Here is a 17676-nt window from a genome sequence, read left to right as displayed (position 1 = left end):
TAGGCTTAAATACTATTAAAAGCTGAATAAGAAAGGATTTTGCTAAAATTAATGGACTGAATCTAATTTACATTTCTATTACTAAGGCTAATTGTAAGAGCTCCCACCTTGATTAGAATCCTCAGTAAACAAAAATATGCTCAGATTTTATGAGTGTTTGAATTTCTCATGCATTACAGGAAATTAGACTTGACCAAGCCATTCGCCTGTTCAAATCAAGCATGGAAAATTGAAGTGTATTGAACAAGTACAAATTAAAGAACATGGTCTTAGGTGTGCATGCATAAATGATATTTTATTTACAGATGTTGGATTTAAATATTATTCACACTAAAATGCATTAAAACTAGTCAAGGTCTCTCAGTAATCTACAAATGAAACATGGCGTTTCCACCTGGAAGGGAGGCTCTCAGCTTTCACAGCACACATCAGTCTCCCGGAGAACTTGTCAGAATGCAGCTGCTGGACTCCATTACTTAACTTTCTGCTGCAGTGGATATAAGTGGAACCTAGAGCTTTTAGCTACCAACTACCCCAGCAACAAGGAAGCTGTTGGTGAGGATTACACTTTCAGGACAGTGAGGAACTCCCCGCCCCCCTCCACTGGCACTCAAGTTGGTATTTGTTGAGCCTAGCAGTGACAGATTTGAGGCTGACTTACTTTTTTTTTTTTTTGACTAATAAGGCCAGTGTATAGGTCTAGATACAAAGAAGAACACTTAATAAAAACCTCCTCCTGTGTTTCTGCCCTTGTGCACTCTAACAGTGTGAAGGTTTCCATCCCAGGTTGGATATAGGCAGTTCCTTCTGTGTGAATAACTGGTTTTTGTTTGTTTGTTGAGTGTCTCACAGAAGGTAGAACAATCTCATGTGTGTGCAGGGAATTAATTCTTTATGTGTCTGAGTTAGGTACCAACTAAACTCATATTATCTCCTACTTGTAAGAAAACATTTGTCCAAAGTAAATCATGTAGCATGAAAAATCAAAGACCCAGAGAAAGATATTGGGGTTCAAGCTTCAAGCTGAAGATCAGAGAAGCAAAGTATCCAGGCCAGTAGATCTTACCTCTACCTCAGGCTATAAGGGCTGATTCTCTGTACAAGCGCTCACCAAGCTTCAGATTGCGGCTTCTCCTCCTCAGTGTGGCTAGAGACTAATCCTGAGACTGACTACTGAAGACCCTGCTCCTATCTTTTATACCTCTCTAGTACTGGGATTAAAGGCATGTGATCTGTTTCTCTTTTAGACTGACTCAACCTCATGTAGTTGTAGTTCAGGGTGGCTTTGAACTTAGAGAGATCCATCTGCCTTTGTCTCCTGAGACCTGGGATTAAAAGTGTGTACCTGTCTACTATGGCTATGGTATGTCTGCTTTGCTATTTTGATCTCCAGTGGCTTTAATAAATCATAAACAATGTATCACCACATAATCACAGTTAAAATTTGTAAAGAAACTTTACAAATACACACACACATACATACATACATATATAATTTCATTAACCCTATGCAATATTTCTATAATGTCTTCATTACAATAATTTTAAAGGTATGTTCTTGCTAATTCATATAATTAGTATATAGTTGAGTTAGGGGCTAAGGCTTTTTGAATCCTTCCTTATGTTTATTATTTTTAATTATACACATACACACACACAGGTAGGTATATGCATATATGTATATGTGTCCTCAGGGGCTAGAGGCATCAGATCTCCCTGGAGCTGGAGGTACAGACAAATATGAACAGCTTGTTATGAATGCTGGGGATTGAATTCTTGTTCTTTGAGAGCAGTACTTGTCAGAGAGATGCCAGACATCTCTCCACTCAGGCTCATGGACTCCTGACCTTGTCTTCTTCTAGTTGAATGTGAGACACATAGGACAAGATAGAGTCATAACTCTATCCTGACACTCCAACCACTGGCCCTACATACCCTTTGACCTATCTTCTCTGAATTTCCTGGGTTTAGGAACTTGGACTCAGATTTAGAACTTTATTTGATCCATTTCTCTGAATCTTTAATATTTTTCTGCTTTTGCTGTTTCTGGGCTTAGCCTCTTACTCACTTTTATGTTTACCCTGCAGTTGGGGTTTTCTTTTACTGCGAAGAACACCATAGAATGGTCTCAGATAACAGGCTATCTCAGTTCCCTAGTCAGAAAATCCCATACCTAGATACATTCATTCCTTGGATTTAAGTACAAGATAAAGTGGTAAAGAATGCTGAATATGGTCTCATCTTAAAACGTGAATCATCTCATAATTAAAAACAATAAAGGCTTCCTCAGCTTCAATGCAGAAAGCAGACCCTTCGCCAAGTAGACCATCTTGATTTCATAGTTTCCATGTCCTTCTGGATATTAATTATTAGTCAATGAAAAATGGAGCCATTTTAGGTTCTGGATCTTCACTGAGCATGCCAGTCTGAGAAAGGACTCTTGGCCTTAGGGAGACCCTTAGCAATTGCTTCAGTACATTTCCCCTCTTCACCCTGTAGATTCTGTGAAGCTGACTTATTCTTCAGTTTTCCTAAGTGCCAGCTTTGCAAACACAATAATAGAAGACAGATGAAGTTCCCAGCAGCCTCAATTAGCACAGATATCAGTACATACCATTACAAGGAAGAATACATGGCATGTCTGTCTGACGAAAGAAATGCCAGCGATGAAGGCAAAGAGGTGCCACCAGAAACAAGAGGGCTGAAGTCACCCTCAGGCCCATGGAGAGTTAATATTAGCCCTCTTCACACATGAAAAATAATAATTAACCACTGCTTGTCAATTAATGCCAACTTAAAGAAAGGCCCTACACTTAGATTAAGTGAGAAGCATGGGTTGCTTGAAAACAGCAAGAAAGGAGGAGGGAAAGGGGTATAAAATAATGGAAGAGATAAGGTGGAAAAGGGGAATAATTAAACACACATGTACTTGCACAGAGTTGGGGCACTCATATTTCTAATTAGAATTTCAATGCAGGAGCCCAATTTAACCTCGGGGAGTCTTTATATTCATGTCACTGTTGTACACAGCAATCAATCCAGCTCTGGCATCTTTCTTGCAAGTTGGATTTTCCTTTTACATTAGTGGAACCCCAGTCTCTGTATCTTTAATGGATATTTTCTTTATAGAGCTTTAGTATGTGTTTTGTCTTCTAGAAAATTCTATTCTGAGCAGAACAATAGCCAGTTACATACTGGAATTCAAAAGAGTCAGTGGCTTCCTGACATTAACCCATTTCTTCCTTCTCAAATGCAGTCACGGTGCTCTTGGAATCATTGTCTATCAGTCCACTTGATTGAACTTGGAGAAGTAATAGCTGTATGTTCAGCCAAACAGCAGTGGATGGTAAACAAAAGAATCCAGAATCATCTATTTCTTGTTGCTGGATAGTCAGCAATTAACATATCCTAACCCCACCCCCAACCTTCAGCTCTTCAAAACCTTTGAAATGGAATTTTGACTTTTGTTTTCGTTTCTATTATCTCCAGAAGATTCATAGCTAACTAATAACTTCTGTATCTGAAATATATAGATCCACAGACCAACACACTATGTAACTAGAGAGTCAGGTGTTCTAGTAATCTACCTTCCCATATAAACAGACTGGTAATGCTAACTATTTTGCTCCCAAACTGATCTTTAGTAGGAAGCAATTTTCACTTATACCATAAAACATAGAACTCCTCATACTAACTCCTCTCAGAGAGGAGTTCATACTCTTACTTTTTGGATAAGCCTTCATTCACATACAATCCTATATTAGCTTGGGGACTGACGAGTCTATAGTCTATCACAGAGCATTCAATGCAAATACCAGAATGTTCTCCATTCTGTAAGGATGTAGATCATGGACATCCATGAGACATCTTCATCCATCTGCTGGGAAAGGGAACCTTCCAAAGAATTGGACCCTATGCTTCAGGAGCTGAGGGGACAGCAAGTAGGTAAATGCAGGCATCTCGCTCTGGAGGTTGTGAAAATTCACATCTTGTGTAATAATCATGGTTTTCTTCTATAAACATAATGGATATATGTAATTTCTGATGGGAACTGTATCAGTTGATTGTGGAACCCAAGAATACCTGAAACATGGAATGTATGAACCAGAAAGACTGAGGCCCAGGAACGGTACTTGATGTAGAAGTGGTACTGCTATTCTTCAAAACCAAAGCCAGGAACATCTGTCTTCTGTGTCCAAGAGCAGGACAAAATAGATATAGATGTTCCAGCTCAAGGAGGGAGTGGGGGGTAAATTTGCTTTCTTTTTTTTTTTTTTTTTTTTTGAGGGCAGACCTTTTCTTGTTTTAATAATTTAGACTCAATGCTAATCTCTTCTAGGAATTCCCTCTATTTCACCAGCTATCTGGGTTTCCCTTAGCCCAGTCAAAAGGACACATTGCATAAACTATTAGAAATTGACTGCAGGGGACAGTGGAAGATGAGCTGACAGCTTGTTGACTGAGGTCTTGATAACTCCTTCCACTCCAAATTTATATCTGATATTGAGGTGCAAATTGAGAAAGAATATTATGGCACTAGCCTGGGAGAAGAACAGCATTGGGACTGCAGTCTCTGCAAAAATGGAATTGCTGGTGAAGCCAAACATCTAGTAAAAACTTTAATGGGATAATTTGAACTACAAACTGGAAGAATCAGCGCTAAGCAACAGAGGCTAGAAGACAACAGAGAATATCTGAAGACTACTAACAAAATTAAGATGCTTCAACAACACCACACTAGGTCAAGAGAGCATGTACTTTTATTTGAGTGTAATTGGCTATGGTGGCATGGTCTTACAGTCTCAGCCTTCCAGTGTCTGAAGCACAAGGATGTTGAGATGGAGGCCAGGGAATCTTTGAAACACATTTACGGGAAAAGACACAAGGAAACTTATATATCAAATGAGGAAAGACTGTGAGTTGTGTGGTTGTTTGTATATGTGTGAAAGTGAAAAAGTGTGTGCTTGTGCATGGATGTATGAATGTGTTTGTGTGTACATGTGTTTGTATATGTGTGTGTATGAATAGACAACGTGAAGGGACACAAGTTATGTAAGTGCTAACTAAGGATCCTTGAAATAGAACTGATGTGAAATTGGGGGTGTGGTCATGGCAGGTGGGGTTCAGAAAAGATGAAGTAGGTGCATTGTGATGAACAGTGACTTGGTCAAGTCAGAGTGAGTTCTGTTTGCAATTTTGATAATTTGTTTCCTTGCAGATTGTTTTTTGCATTTAATTGTATTTAAATATCCTGCATTAATGTACCTTTTGGTTACAGCTTAGCTGATACTCCATTCAGTTTCCATCTCTTCAAACACTCAGCTGCCTTTCCTTATTGTCAACTTGTACAGCAAACAAGAAAGTGGAAGAGCAGAAAACAGGAGTCACAGGCTGAGATGGAAAAGGCTTCTGAGGAAGGACAGCAAAGCAGGCAGCACCCAACTGACTGGTACCAGCAGCACCAGAAAGGTCATTCAGCCTCGGAAAGGAGGGAACGTCTGGATTTGAGGGAGGGTAGAAACCACAGGTGTTGATAACAATTATGCAAGATATTGTTTTAGAACTGAGAAAGTCAGTTGTTAAAAATTCCGACATGCTTTCCCCCCACACCCCCGTCATCACCAGGAAAATTTCCTACGAAGAAACCTCACATGGAGCTGGAGCCTCACCCAAAGCAGACAGCTCTCTACTTAGCTCGGGCTGCTGAAGCAGCTTGGAGAAGAAAATGGCCTTTAAAAGGAGCTGTCTAAGGAGTCCATGCTTCCGTAGATGTCTCAGAGCCAGAAAAACAACGCAGGCTTTCAAAGATCACTGTTGCCTCGCTCTCACGTGGGTACCCTGCCATAGAAAATGGTGTTCTCTGTCCCGCACAGCCTTCATCTCGCACACTCACTTCTAAAGGAATAAAAATAGGGAACTTAGACACAGCCCCCCCCCCCTTTAAGGTCCTCTTAAGACCAGACTCCATTTAGGTCCTGCTCTTCCTGTACACACTTTGAGAAGGGTTGCCAAGGAAACCCGAAACAAAGACGACTTCATGCACTCAACCAGGAAAACGCACACAGCACCTCAAATCTTTATACATTACTGAAGATTGACAATCTTTCTCCCTTTTTCTAACTGGAGTTTGAAGATCAGCCGTAAAGCATTCCTTTTCTTTAAATCTGGGATGTAGTCAATAGAGGGGCTGTCCCCTTATCTGCTGGCTACTTTTCAAGTGTTTTTGCCATTATTTCACAGTTTATGTATTCAAAAGTAAACATTACCATAATAGCAGCACTTCATTTGAAGAAACCGAAGACTTAAATAACAAATTAAGAAAATGCAGTTTTCATTCCATATTGACTTCAGTAGCATCACCTCTAAGGATTATTGCTATTGCTTGTATGTTAATTTTAGAACTCCTAAGATGAGAGGTACTATCAGTGCATTGGCTCTCCTGTTATTATTCCTCAGGTTACAAAACCAACTGACCTTCTAACACCTAGAAATAGTCTGTATGTAAATTGGCTGGTTGTGGAAGCTAATTGTCATAACTGAATAAGGGTCATTTTTAACATTGCTAATTGATATTTTCAATTTCATACATTAAGTTGCTTTTCTTTAGAAAGGGAATGTGTAAAAAGCAAGTGATTGGAAGTGATGGTGGTGGTGGATAAATATTCTGATACTCCAGGGCCACGGGAGATATGCTTGATAAAAATCTAACTCCTCCTCCTCCCCTTCTCCTTCCCCCTCCCTTATCCTTCTTCTTCCTTCTTCTTCTTCTTCTTCAAAAAAAAAAAAAAAAAAAAAAAAAAAAGACTTTGTAAACAGAGCTCTGTTACCAAAGTGGCTGTGAGCTATTGAACCATATTTGGGGACAAAGCATATAGTCTGAGATTTGGGGAGGGTGTTCGTGGAAATGTGACCAGAATCTGGGAGCCTGCAATATGTTTTCCAAGAGGACAAACTTAACATTTCCTGTGAGCTTCTTGTTCTAAAGAACGCCATCTTCTTGACTTGCCTTAAGGTATTGTTTTTGAGAAACTGCACAACCTCCTGGGAAGAGATGAATGTAGTGCTGTGAGAAACAGAAGGGTACACCACCAGCACCTGAGTCGGGAGACAGCCCAGGGAGGTCGCACTTGGGAGGTGTGGCAGCTATCATGTGATAATCATATCCTTGGAGAATCACAGATCAGAACAGTACCTCTTGCCTCACAATGCCCTAGGGTGTGATTATCTTATGATAACCACCTTAAAGATGTCTTTTTTGCTCAATTAACACATATTTCCATGAAAATTAGCTATCAAGATGAGTTACAAAATACAGATATTTAACATGACAGGTTAAAGTAGTACAGATGTCTCCATCCAATTACTGCAATTTGCACTCTGGACAAGGAAAACTATTTGGTTGAGTGACTCAAGTTGCTAACCTTTATAGTCTTGTAATTGTATATAGCTACAAGATTTTCTCATATTGGGCAAACTCTGTATGCTACCAAAAAAAAAAAAAAAAAAAAAAAAAAAAAAGCTGTCTCTTTGAAAGGCAGACAGAGGCAGGTTTATAAGTGTCTTTGTCTCCCATCAATTTGTTCTGGTTGGACCTGCCACTTTACAAAACTTCCCCAGGAATCCCACTACATTTTCTCATTCACTCTGTGGCATGCAATGATAAGAAGCCAGACCATTTGCTTTGTGAGCACTGGCTGGCAGACAGCAAAAGACACTTGTCATGGGCGCACATGGGCTGGGAGGCTTTCTTGAGGAAGAAAATGAAGGGAACTTTGTGTAGTAGAAGTCGGTATTGATCTGAATTCCTCTCGGTTCCTGGCAGATTGTTGTAACATCTCGGCCGTGGTATTTATTCGGACTGTGCTCCTTGTTGGAAAGTAACAGAATTCACTCAGATGGTCTGTAACTCTCTTTCCAGTGTTAACACTCTGAGACTCTGAAGTAAAAACACAGACAACCTCCTGGAAGATAAGATGCTGAATCTAGCCACTCCTTCAACTGTTGTCTAGGACAGTGGCTCTCTGCAGTCAGAGGGAGCTGGCAATGCCTGAAGACACGTTTGGTTGTTATAACAGAGTGTTGTTTTTTTCTGACATAGTGAGTAGAAGCCAGATAAGCTGCTAAAGGCATAGGACAACCCCCTGCCCCTCATGTGCAAAGAAACTTCCAGACTCAAATGTCAGTGCTTAGATTGGAAGAGCCCAAACTAGGTCAGGATTTTTAAATATCCTTGTTCCTTAGTTGCTTCATCTGAAACAATGGAGATAACACCAACCTTACTGGGTTTTGGCAAGGATCTATTGAACAAAATGTGTGTGAACCAGAACCAGTTATCACAGCCTGGCATGTAAGAATTACCAGGTGTTGGTAATGATCATTGTTGTAATACTTGATCTTGCCAATAATACTTTCCAAAATATTTGCTGTACATGTGGAAGGAAAAGGTTTTCTAGCCAAGTTTTTAGTGACTATCAAATATGCTAGCAACAGGGGAAACTTCCTGGGTCTCAGAAACAATCACAGGGCTGCTCACCGTGTGCTCCCCAGGACCCTCAGCATCAGCATTGCTGGAGAATCCAGTAGACATGCAAATTCTTAAGCCCCAGGAAATAGTTTCAACAAGTGCTCCAGATGACCCAGGTGCATGATGAGGTTTGAGAATAACTGCTTCACCATATACCTAAGTGGGAGCTGGGACTCACCCTTTTAATCACTCTCAACACCTGGTTGAGTGCCTTGCATGTGGTAGGCACTTGCAACATGATTAGATGGAATGAAAAGCTAATTCATAGCAGAGCCTGATCCCACACTTTTGACAATTGTTGCCACAGCTTGGCATTGACTGGTGTTGACAGATACAATGACGTTACACCCACCCGTCCCAAGAGCTCTGTCTGCCTGTACCAGGTGTAAGGCAGCATGCCTGTGGGCTAAAGAGGCCACTTGTGCTCACAAGTTGAGACCTGCCGTTGCAACTCAAGTGAGCTACACCTTAGTTAGGGCCAAACAGAGGGAGAGGGTTCATTAGGAATAATTAAACACAAATGAAACAAACACAGGAGTTCAACACAACTGCAATTGTGGCTGTCATCAGTTCACTCTGCTATCATTATTGTTTGAGGGGATTTAGGAACTTACAGACAAATATGTTGGGGATGTTTGCATGTTCATTTTGCTTACTGGTATAAATGTAGTTTTTTTAAAATTTCATTGAGTCTCTTTGATATAAATTACACCATGGAAGCATGGGACTAAGTAGACAACACAGTCTTCACCAACTTAAAGCCATCTTCTATCATTGCATAAGTCTGGAAGAGGGGTTCATATAATGAACACTAAGGAGATACGTTAAAACTGAGGCAACATGTCTGAAGATAGCGTTTAAAATTATAGACACGGAAAGTAAATATGATGGAATCCGCACATTATGGGAATAGTTTTCAAAAGCATATTGAAAATACCTGCTGCTCCAATGTATGTTGTGTATGAAATTATGAACCACAGGTGTAAGTAGGACAGACACCTATGAGTCCTAGCATCAAAGGTAAGCGATGGAAAGTAGCAAAGTCATTGGTACTCTCTGTGATGCTGCTACCCTTCATCCCAGTGCCCACTGTTCTCAGTGATGCCTTGGGTTAATTTAACGTACACACATTTATGCATGACTTCTATTCAAGTTCCCTTGGTTTTCAGCTTTGCGTAAATAGTATTATACTCTATGGCTTTGTGTTAGTCAGTTTTCTGTCACTATATCAAACAGTGGCATATGCAATTCATAAGGAGAAAAGGGTCATTTTGGATTGTGTTTTCAGGTATTGCAGTGCATGGTTGCTGAACCCTGTTGCCTTTGGGTTTGTAGCAGCATAGCACAGCATGGCACCAGCACAGAGCAGTGAAAGCCACTCATCTCACAGAGTCAGGGACAGGGCAGAGTGAGATGAGAGAGAGAAGCTGGGGCTTTGGGGTCCTCTTCAAGAACATCTACTTCTCCTAATACTTACCTTCCTCTAATTGATGTCCCACTGTGAAGTTCTACCCCAGTCAATACCATGCAGGCTGGTGACCAAGCCTTGAGAACATAAGATTCAAACCAGAACAGTGTTCTTCTGTGACTGTCCTACTGTAGGACCCCCTACAAAGAAAATGCAATGTAAAAATAGCAACTGTCTACTAAAATATGTACTAATCATAACAAGAAGAAAAATCCAATTCTACTATAGTGTCATTCTTGATAAATTCTGGTTGAGTAGGAATTACAAAAAAACATAAAAAAAAAAAAAAAGAGCTGGACAGTGGTGGCACACACCTTTAATCCCAACACTTGGGAGGTAGAGGCAGGTGGATCTTCATGATTTCAAGGCCAGCCTGGTCTACAAAGTAAATTTCAGGACAGCCAGGGCTACCCAAGAGAAACCTTGTCCCAAAGCAGCAAAATCAAACCAAACTAAAACAAATCAAAAAGAGAAAAGTAAAAGCTGAAACCACACAAATAGAAACTGATTTGAGGCATGAGCTGGGAGCATTTTGGTCAGATGGTTCAAGGGCCACATTAAAATGAGAGGCTTCTTTCTAATGAAGAATAAAGAGGTGGAAAGCATACAATTTTTGGTTGTTGCAGCATAAGTCCTAAAGCTTGTAGTTGACTACTGTAGAGACGATAGAGGTAGTGAGACAGTGAAAATCCTTGGCTTGTGGCATTGATGGGATCTAGAACATAGTTAATAGGAAACTCAGGCACAGGATCAATTTGAGTAAATATATGAAAGGACACACAGAGAACCAAGAGGCTACCAATGCCAGTTGGAGGCATCAGGGTTTTGTTGATTGGAGGCAGCACACACATAATTTGATTTTCTTGAAGGAAGGGTTTTGTTGATTTCAGGATGTAATTTGGAGAAATTGGCAAAGCTTTTACATTAAAAAAAATTATTGAGCTGGACGTGGTGTCACAAGTTTGTAATTCTAGAACTTACAAAGCTGATGCAAGAGGATTTCTGGGAGATCAAGGATAACCTGAACTATATAGTGAGTAGCAGGACAGTCAGGGGTTTACAGCAAGACAGTCTAAAATAACAATAGCAAAACAACAATAAAAGTTTAAAATATGGTGAATATTTCTTCATGAAGAAATATAAGCAACAACTACAAAAATGTTGCAAGTTAAAGTATTTATCTCCCTAGAAATCATCATCATTATTTGGGAAAGATTTGAGTGGGAGCATAATGGTCTCTAGCTTTGCACATCAACACAAGGGCTGTTTTTGTAAGTGAGCTTTGACAGGTTTGCAGTTTCAACATCAGGGCAGAAAAGTCATCCTTCAGGAATAGTAGGCACAACTGCTCAGAAAGCATGGATCCAGGAGGAAGGTGTTTCTCCTCCACCCAAAACTAGGAAATTTTATTTTTGTGGAGTCGTTTCCACATGAGATGCCAATGAGCTCACACACACCAAGGCTGGAGACACAGAGTGATTTTGTCCACTTCTTACACACCTGGTTCCTGCTCAGATCTCCAGCTCTTGGCATTCATTACAAAGTAAACTTTCTCAAGGCTTTATCTCTGGAGTCCTCTTATTTCTTTAACAATTACTTCCAGGATTACTCCATGGAGCTAATTCTGGACACACAATTTTAAGTGTTTATAAGTGTCCTATAGATAACCTCATTCATATCTGCAATATATTGTGAACATATTCACCCTTCTTTAAACTGTCTTATCCCCCTCCCCCCGCTAGTCTTCTAATTACCAATCAGGTCTCCTCTAGTTCTCTGTCTTTAAATTTTTGAGCACTGAGCTTGTTTAGAGTTGCTTGCATGTGCGAGGGTAGGAATTATTGACTAGAGCAGGGAAAGGTACCAACTGGAGTCACATCATTGAAGACAATGACTCCCCTTCTGGAGAACATCAGCTCCTCTAGGAGGGGTGGTGCTTAGCGAGCCCTTCCTAATCATAATGGATGGATCAATTACAAAAACTTTCACAGGACTTGTCTAGGTATCCACAGATGCTCTGTGTACACAAGTAAAAAGGCCATGCTGTGACTAGAGGAGAGCAACTCATAGCATTCTTCCCCATCCTCCTCTTTCTTACATTCTTTCCACCCACTCTTTCACAATGTCCCAGGGCCTTCGAGGAGATAAAGTAAATGTACTGCTTAGGGCTGAGCCTCCAGTAGTCACTTATCCTCAGAACTCTGGCCATATGAATCACGGTGTCAACCACTGTCCAGTGCTGAGAAGATAGTTCTCTGAGCCAGGTTGAGACTAACACTAGCCCGTGAGTATGAACATGAATATTTAGAAAACAGGTTAGCTATCTGCCCACTTGACCAAACAGCCAAAGTAGTTTCTTCTCCTGAAACCAAGACATTTCTATCCATAGGCTTTTGACCAAGTTTACAGCACCAGGCCTCAAATCCAATCAGACAGAAAACAGTTGGTTACCCACCAGTCATATTATTATTGTACCAGTGTATCCCTACTTTTCCGTTTTGTTTTTGTGACAACATAATTCAATTCATTAACAATCTTCCAAAATAATATTTACCATGGAGAGATGAGGGAATACCTTCTTTTTTCCAACTCTGTCGCTTCTACCCTAGATCGATCCTTGCAACTTCTTGTTTGCTTCCTATGATAGCTCGTCTTCACATTTTTGCTGTCCTACCACCAAACCCTGGGCTCATCTTCTCAAGGAGAACATCTAATGTAACCTTGATCCAGGCTAAAAAAGCAAAACCCAAAATCTTGTTGGCACTATAGTTCCCATATAATTAAGAACAAATTCTTTACTGTCATCCAGTTCTTTCTATAATAAATTATCAATTTATCCTTGTGGTATTGTCTTTTATTATTCTTCTGTTTATGATATCCATTATAGTCAATTATTCATTATCCCAGACACATAGAACTTTAACTATGCCTTTGCTAGAATAATAATAGCAAACTCTTTTATGGTACTTTCCATGTTCTAGGCAATAATCTCGAACTCCAGATCCACCTGCCTCTGCCTCCTTCAACAAATCCTACTGGTCTGTGCCACCAGAACCGGCTCTAGGCAATAATCTAAGCAATCTGTATATATTAATTAATTTAATTTGGCTATTATGATTTCCCTAAGATGTATGTAAACTTATGAGCTCAATATTATAATGCACCATGGTGAGACAGTTTTAGTGGCTTATTCTGAATCACAGAACTAAGTGATGGTAGGGCCAGAATAAGGATATGGGCTTGAGTCCATACTCTTACCCTCTAAGGGCTTTTGCTTTTTCTCTTGTCAAATTTCTAGCCATGCATCAGTGCCCATCAAGGCCCTCTCCATCTATCAGCACCCATGTAAGTGCTGCCTCCTCACTGGTGCCTATTTTTGTCTTCACAAATAGTGGTGATTTTCCCCTGCTTTGAACAGCTTAGCAATTTGTTTTTCTGCATTTCTCCCACTACTTATACCATGCACAGTAATTTAGTATTTCTCTATTTTTATTCCTTAACTAAATAAATAAGGCCTTGCTTTTTCTCTGGAGAGGTCACAGCCTTAAGTGCTTCAGTACCTAGGAAAGAGTTACCCAACATTCAATTAACGTTTACTGAAATTAGTCACTGTTGTTACAATTATAAAGGGACTCATTCCTGAATTCAGAGCTAAAGTCAGGAAAACAAATACATTTGTTGTATTCAAAAGATCAGAATTAATTTATGGCAGGTTTTAGTCTGGAGAAGACAGATCCTCAGCAGCATTTAATACTGATTCTTAGTACATTTTGATTTGAATTCCATACCAGAAGTTAGTTTTTAGCTGTTAAATATAAGAAAACAACCAGGGGGACAAATATATATATATATATATATATATATATATATATATATATATAATCTTGTTAGACTTCACACTTTCAGATGCTATTCAAATAAACCACCCTGGAAATGCTTTCTGCTTTGGGAAGAAGAATTTGACTGTATTGTACTTCAATGTATCACATCACTATGCTTGATAGCCTCACCTGTACTCCTGCCTTCTACTCCTTTGAACCACTTTTATTTTATTTTTCTTTTTAACGAATCCAGTACATTACTTGTTTAAACAAAAGTGTATATAAATATGTACTTCCATTTTAGGTATTACAACTGATATATTGACTCCATCACCTATGCGTAACTAGGTCTTAAATCTTCCTGTTCAATTTAAGACTTCAATTAGGAAAAAAAGAAAGAAAACAAAGGCCGGAAACCAGCGATTTTTCAGAATGGAATGCTTGATTACTAGAATATACGTGTTCAATTAGTGGGACTTGACTGAATGTGAGCTCATCTCTCTGTGACTTCCTAGCATTTCTCCTATTACAAAAAAAAAATTAATATTCGGTTGTGGGCCTTCATAGGTAACCAGGATGTCTAAATGCCTATTTGTTGTAACACGTACAATGGAAGTGGCAAATATTTGGGATAGTGCCAGCATCAGTGAGATCATTTTCTCAGCCCTGTGCTCCACTGAGTGTCTTAGAAGCACTGTGAGCTGAGATGACAGTTGCTAATGGAGGATGCAGTGATGCTAATAAGATTGCCTCTAACTGGAGTCGAAGTTGAGATTTCTGCATATAAATAAGATGACAAGCAATCAAGCAGTATCTACTTGAAATCAATTGCTAGAGGCTCTGGGTACCTAGTGGAATTATATTCTTTTGTCAATGGATTTTAATTTTTCATTCTCCCTTGTTCCTTCTGTGCAGTATGATATGCTGCACAGCTATGAATATGATAAACTCTGGCCATAGTGAGTTAAACAGCATTCATGACAGAGAGTGTGTTCCCTTCCAAGGGAACAAGTTGTGAACTTCTAGCTTTAAAATTGAACTCTATGCCGTGGTCTCTCAGCCACAGAATTTTATTTGCCACAAATGATGTCAATCTCTGGTGTTAGGTTGGCTTTAAGCTGAGAGAAGAGTTCTTAAAGGACCATGACCTTGACTTGGGGATGAGGCTCAGAAGTTGAGTGTTTTCAGTGTGTATGAAGCCTTAGGCTTGAATCCTAGCACTGAGAGATAGTTAATGGCTAGGGATACTTGTTGAATAAAATGCTTGTTGGAGGAAGTCATTTGATGACAACAGTATATATGGATTTTATTGGGATATATGTTTGATTCCAAGGGGATACTGGACTATTTCAATCATTTGGATCAGTAGATTCACCAAGAGGTGACAGATTTTATAATAACTGTATTTATTATTGGAAATCTATTTTATTAATATTTTACTAGCTTTCCATATATACAATGCATATTGATTATATCCATGTAGCACTTCCTCCCTCTAAACTATCCCTTGTATCTTCCATTCTGTCTCCCTCCCAACTTCATGTCTTCTTTTTTTATCATTGTTAATAACTTCCTGAATCCAATTAGTGAAGCCATATGCACATGAGTGTGAGGCCATCCTGTGGGACATGAGCAACCTGTCATTGGCCATGTCCCCAAAGGAGAGTGAGTCTCCCTCCCGTATCAGCCATCAACTGGCAATAATGCCTCCACTAGGAGTGGGGCCTTAGGAGGGAGCCTCCACCATCTATGATAAAGTTGTTATCGGTTTTATGCTTGTAGGTCTTGTGCATGTAACTGCAGCTATTGTGAGCTGATGCGTGGTAGCCACGTCACAAAGAACAGCATTTCACAACTACCTTCCTTTTATTTTTAAGTGTGTATGTGTGTGGGGTGAGGGTGGGGTGCAAAACACTGGGTGCTTGGCTGGTCCTGTGCATATAGAGGATGGAAGAGGGTCAAATCCCTTATAGCCGTAGTTACAGGCAATTGTGATCCTCTATGTGGAAAATTTAATCCTATGTCTGTTGTCTTCAAACTCCATAAAGTGAAAGGTATTTTAGACTTATTAGAAGAACCTAAAATTTAGAATATGGCAGACTTTCAATCAGTATTCATGAGATGGAACAAATAAAAATCAATGAAAATTAACTGCCCAGGGTGTTATTTAGATTCATTCATTATATCTGAGAAAATGAGGCTCCTATCTTTGTGAGTCCTGGAGTGCTCTATAGAACAAGATTATTTATTATAACCATCCATTGCCACACACTATGCTAAAAATTGCATACATACACACACATATACACTCAGTCACATGGGCACACACTTACACCCCCACTCATGCCCACTCTCACACACACACTCACAATACTTACACCCCCTCTCTCTTACAGACATACTCACACACACACACTCACACATACTCACCCCCCCTCTCTCTCACACACACACCACTTGTCCACACCCACCCACCCACATACATCCACATACTCTCTCTCTCTCATATACACACTCATACCCTTAATTTAACATCCATGAAGACCCTGAAACATATGTACAATGTTATAGATTATAAGGCTTGGCAAGGCCCAATAGCTTGTTTAAGAAACCATAAACAATAAACAGAATATTTTGGGCTCAAAACCAAGGTTGTCTAATACAAAACCCCATTTCACCAATGGTTATACAGAACAGTGAAGAAGATTTTTTTTTTAAATGCCAATATTTTGGAAGAAATACTTTGTTAAGTTTTCAGAATTTTGCTTCTATAATGAAAAAAATTCCTCGGGGATAATGTTGAAAGTATTTTAGTCAGTAGTACAAAATAGTATTGGTGTTGACAGAGACTTTCAACCCATCTGGTCCAACAGGATAGGCAATGGGCTCATTCCCACAGTGCTGGACAATGTAAATTTAACTGGGGAGCAGAGGCGTTGTAGTGGGGGTGTCAAGTTCAGGCACACTTGCTGGAAGGCAGGGCTCATGTGGTTGTGCAGCTCTGTGATGACCCGAGATCGCTGTAGGCACGAGTGAGACAATGGCTTTCCCCTTAAAAGCCCTCTCTCAGTCATGACTTCCTTTGTTGAAACCAAGCTGCTCCTGTATCACAGTAAGTGTGGAGGCACTTCTAGGGTCTAGAGTTCTAGGTGCTGGTCAAAATGATGACCACTTTTCTCCCTAGCAAGCAAAGGATTAGCCTCATCAGAAGGGTGACATGTGCTAAGGAAGGCACAAACATTTTTTCTGGGCAGAACCCTGTGGCACCAGGTAGATTAACATTATTCTCAGCTTCCTTTCACCTTCTCACCTAAAGTGATGACTCATTTACAAAGTTGTGAGGAGTAGAAAATAAAGCAACTCTGCTCAGCAATTTGTTCTCAAGAAAGCAAAAATCATTATTACTGTGTAACCTTGAGCATGCTACTTGACCTTGCTGGGTGTCAGTCACTTCATCTGTGAAATGGAAATATGTTGCTGCATATCTCAGTGGTGGATCTTAGTTTACATGTGTAGGGTTTAAAACAATGCTCATTGTTAACAAACAACAACAACAAACACAAATAATCAAAGACCAGGAAGAGAGAAGCTGCAATTGACCAATTCAGGGTGGTGTTTGAAAGAAATGAAAGATCTTCAGCCACAGGAAAGAATTCCATGAAAAATGTGATACACTGGTGATGCTTGGATATCCACCTGTCAGGAACACACTACTCACAGATCCCTGAGAGGAGATGGTTAAGGGAAAGGAATAGAACTTGGGGCCATTGTATTAAGGACATGGAGTGCCATGCTCCTGTTTTATCACATTAAAAAAATCCTTCTTTACTCCCTTCCTTTTTCCCCCCCTCCCTTTCTTTTTT

This window comes from Phodopus roborovskii, unplaced genomic scaffold (genome assembly GCF_943737965.1).
Source record: "Phodopus roborovskii unplaced genomic scaffold, PHOROB, whole genome shotgun sequence".
Lineage (NCBI taxonomy): Eukaryota > Metazoa > Chordata > Mammalia > Rodentia > Cricetidae > Phodopus > Phodopus roborovskii.
This window is presented reverse-complemented; position numbering follows the sequence as displayed.